We start from the raw sequence: 4,501 nt of genomic DNA on the forward strand, positions 1-4,501 counted from the left end.
TTTGTTTGTCTCGTTTTTGTCTGTGGCCCCACTGTGTAGCATGTGGGATCTTACTTCCCCGACTAGGGATTGAACCTTTACCCCCAACAGTGGGAATATGGAGTCTTAACCTCTGGACCACCAGGGAGGTCCTGAGTTGCCTTGTTTAAGGTCACTCAATGAATCAGTAGAGAAGCCAGGACCTGAATTCTTTTCTGGCTGTCACCACTACTCACGATTTTCCTATCCAAAATGCTGCCTTTATCTCTGTTATTATTTATTCCAGGGGTAAGAAGGATTCCCCAGCACAGCACACAGATTAGATGCCTAACATACACAATGCTCCGTCCTAGCATTTGACTCAAATGAACAAAAAAAGTGTTGCTACCTGAAAAGTCTCATTATTTTTAGAAGATGCTGACGGAAGGACAAATAAAACCATTAACTCAGCTTTTAAAGAGGCGATAAGCAATACTGGCGAAGGCAGAATCGAGGCACAATCATTGAAGGGGTAATGTTTATTTAGCAAATTCCAATGACCCTTATGAAAATTAATCAAGCTTAATAGCTTAGCAATACAAATACAGAAAAATAGTGACAAATTCATCCCATCACTATGGCAAAGATTCTTAAAAAGTCCTAAGATGCAGTTTTGTGAAGGACGAAAAGGGAAATGAATTTCGTGTAATTGCTTGTGGGTTTTAAAGTTGGTACAACTGCCACGGGGCGATTTGGCATATTTATTTAAAAAACTTAGATGTAGGCATTATGTCTATCTTCCTGTGCTAGGTATTATGCTCAGAAGTAGGAAACCGATGGATGGTAAGCCAGATATTTTTCCTGCCTCCTTAGTAGGAGAGACAACTAAATATGCAATCACAACAATGTCGTCATTTTACGAAGAGCATGCAATGGATTTTCCTATTTTTGCAATAATGAGATCTGTGTATGTGTGCATGTAGAATATTAAATGTATTAAAAGAATAAATACCAGAGTTTAATGGTGTTGGTTTCATCTCTGAATTGCAGAATTATGGAGTATTTATTTTCTTTGTATATTTTTGTGTTTTCAAATGCTCTGATAATTAATATGAATTATTAAATAATAAAACTATATCATGAATCCCTGCCTTTTTTTACTAGCAATGAAAATCAGTCAGTTCATGAGTCAATAAGAACCAGGCCTGGTGGCATATACAAATCTAGAATTTTATGCCTGGTATACTTTGGGGCAAGCCTCTGGGTATCCATCTGAGATCCAGTTGGTCTCTTCATCACTCCTGCTTTCTTTTACTGCACTTGTGTGTCTGAGCTTCTGTGTTGTTGTTCAGTCACTCAGTCGTGTCTGACTCTTTGTGACCACATGGACTGCAGCATGCCAGGCTTTCCTTCTCCATCTCCCGGAGCTTGCTCAGACTCATGCCCATTGAATCAGTGATGCCATCCAACCATCTCATCCTCTGTTGTCTCCTTCTCCTCCTGCCTTTGATCTTTCCCAGCATCAGGGAGCTGCTGGTATTTGGACCCAATTATCATTATTGGTTTTATTTTTAGAACTTATTTATTTCAAACATTTGCAATTTTCACCTTAAATACAAAATAGCGGATAGAAAGAAAAAACATTGAAAAACATCACGTTGACCCTTTGCCCCATATACAGACATCGTCAGCCTTTAGTATTGCTTTCAGATAATTAGATTAAAAAATAAGAACAGAAAAAAATAATGTAAAATTGAGGTATTCTATTTAACAGATGTGTGATCTCCATTAAAATCTGATTTCTCTATTAATTAACAGCCTTGCTATTGGTTTTCAGTACAGTTTGTCACGGAGACCGGAGTTCAACCTTCAACCTAAGTTCTGTTGGCTAATAAGCTTGCCCTCTGTCTGCTCAGAAGGGAACTTGGTCCCTAGGACCTCAAGCTTCTGGTTAAATATTTCTAGATACATCTCTAGGAATATCTGAGAAATTCTCCAAGGCTGAGGATCTAGAGATTTTTTTTTTAAAGAATCCTGTTGTCATGTTCTTTCTCCATTCACATTAGAAATAAGTGAGTTCTTGCTTCTAGTCTTGAAGATTAGGACTTTTCGGTACACACCTGCTCTCCAGGGAAAGCAGCTTACTCACTGAATTATTAATAGTTCTTTAATTCCATCACCCAACACTTGGGATCCTTCCTTCTCTTCTACTGCCTAGCTGGGAGACCCAGGATGCCTTGTGAGTGGTTTATCACAAACTCCCTTTCCAGATTCTTTCACTGGCAGTCCACCTGTCCTATATTTAGCCATGAGCTTTTCCTCAGCAACACCTCAAGTTTCTCATTCAAACCTCCTTATTTTGCATTCAGGCTGCACAGAAACCTGATATTTATGGCATTTGGCAAGCATTTTCCCCCCACAAGTTAAATTAAATAATTTTAAGCTTGTGTAACTTTAATATTCTTTTTAGGAAGTAATGAAATATCCTCATTTAGGCTATTAAATGAAAAGTAATCAAAGTACCTTGAAAATCCAGTGATTTATGTGCTGCCTAAAAAGTTTTGTAATTTAAATGGTGGTTTATTTCTCCTTGAGATCCACTAACAATAACAGAACTTAATTTTAAAAGAAATTGAAGAGTCAAATACCTATGGCAAATATTCTCGGAAAATTCTAAAAGACAAAGTATATCTAGATAGCACTATAACAGTAAATGAATTTGAAAGTTGGCTTGTGTATCATTTAAATATGTTCTCGGGGCGGATGTCACCATGGCGGCGGCCTTGGCTCGGCTCCAGCTCCGCTGGGTCAAGCAGGTTCGGGTTCAGTTCTGCCCTTTCGAGAAGAACGTGGAATCGACGAGGACCTTCCTCCAGGCGGTGAGCAGCGAGAAAGTTCGCTCCACGAACCGCAACTGCTCAGTGATTGCGGACGTGAGCACGACGGCTCCCAGCCTTGCGTGGACGTGCTGTTCGGAGATGGGCATCGCTTGATTATGCGCGGCGCTCACCTGACCGCCCAGGAAATGCTCACTGCTTTCGCCTCCCGCATCCAGGCCAGGGCGCGGCGGCAAGCGGGGACAAGCCTAGCGCCAGTACCGGGCGCTGACAGCACGGAAGAGACCAGTCAACAGATTTTAACCCAGACTGCTAAGGACACTTATTTCAGAAGAACTTAATTACTTATATCACTATCTGGAGGGCCACAGAACGCCAAAAAAAAAAAAAAAAAAAAAAGAAAGAAAAGAGGCCTGTGACTACAAACCTAACCAGTGTTTCTGGGACGAGGAAAGACGAGGGGTGCGGACAAATTTGAATTTATTTCTGTTTCTTACCATCACTCACTGCTTAACCCTTTTGAATTTGGCTTTTCCTTCCACTACTCAAGGTACCTGTTACTCTATTAGAAATGCTGTTTTCTCAGTCCTCATCTTTCCATTTCAGTCGCATTTGCCACTCTTAATTCACTCCTTGTGGAACTTCTCTTCCTCTCGGGTCCCTTGTCTTAACCATAAAGGTGTACTACTCTCTTTTATTTTTGGGGCATCTTGTCTTCTGTCATGACTTGAACTCTCCTCTTGGGTTAAATCCTATATTTCTGTTGGGCTCTAATCTTAAGTTCTGTGCTATAGAGTCAGGGTACCTACTACCAATTTTCGCCAAATTCCAGCAACACTTTTTGTCCAAAATAAAACTGATAATCTTGCATACTGTCTATAATGATCCTTGAACAACGGCAGGTTTGAACTGCAGGGGTACTCCTATATGCCTATTTTTAAAATAAATACTACATGATCTGTGGAAAAAAAAAAAATGTTCTTGATAGAAACAGTCAGAGTGTCAAAATTCCCCTTAGGTAGTTTCTCAGTGGGGTACTGTCTTTAGTCCGAGAAGGAAAAGACAAATTGAGACATAATATTTATTTTAAAATATTAATTATTTGATAAGTAATGATTTATCACTGTTTGGGTAAAATTAACTCATTTGCCTAAAATAATTAAGACCATTGGCCTAAAATAATAATAAATTATTATTTTAATAATTAAAATAATAATCTTAATTATTTTGCCTACAATAATTAAGAAAGATCAATGACAGTATATTCATTGCTGAATACTCCAGTATTATGGGATTTGCACTAAGTGAGGTCATATTTGTATTAGGGACCGAGGGTGTTTCTATGACATTAAGCATGACTAATTTTCATATAGGTCATTTGTATTTGCAAAACAAACACTATTCCTTCAATTTTGCCTCACATTTCTACCATTACGGATATTATGCATTGCCCCTTTAAGTCTTAGTCTCTTAGGTAAGTTGTTTCTTCTTTTTGTCTCACATCTTAAGTTCTAGTGCTCTTGTTTCTTACCATTTCTTGAGTATACTTGTTACTAATTATCCAAGCAGCAAAAGACAAATGTTGAATGAAGTCTGACCTTCTGTGCTAGAGATCTGAAAATCGTATTTCTCTGTGCTGTGCTCAGTCGCTCACGGGTGAGTGCATGCTCAGTTGCTTGTGTCCGACTCTGTGCGACCTCATGGAC

General features: G+C 39.0%; 1 pseudogene; it reads left to right on the plus strand.

Annotated features, from left to right (window-relative positions):
* The first annotated feature begins 543 nt into the window (after positions 1-543).
* On the plus strand, positions 544-3,740 carry LOC129644610 (39S ribosomal protein L53, mitochondrial-like; annotated as a pseudogene).
* The last annotated feature ends 761 nt before the right edge of the window (positions 3,741-4,501 follow it).

Source organism: Bubalus kerabau, chromosome 2 (assembly GCF_029407905.1).
Source record: "Bubalus kerabau isolate K-KA32 ecotype Philippines breed swamp buffalo chromosome 2, PCC_UOA_SB_1v2, whole genome shotgun sequence".
Classification (NCBI taxonomy): Eukaryota; Metazoa; Chordata; class Mammalia; order Artiodactyla; family Bovidae; genus Bubalus; species Bubalus kerabau.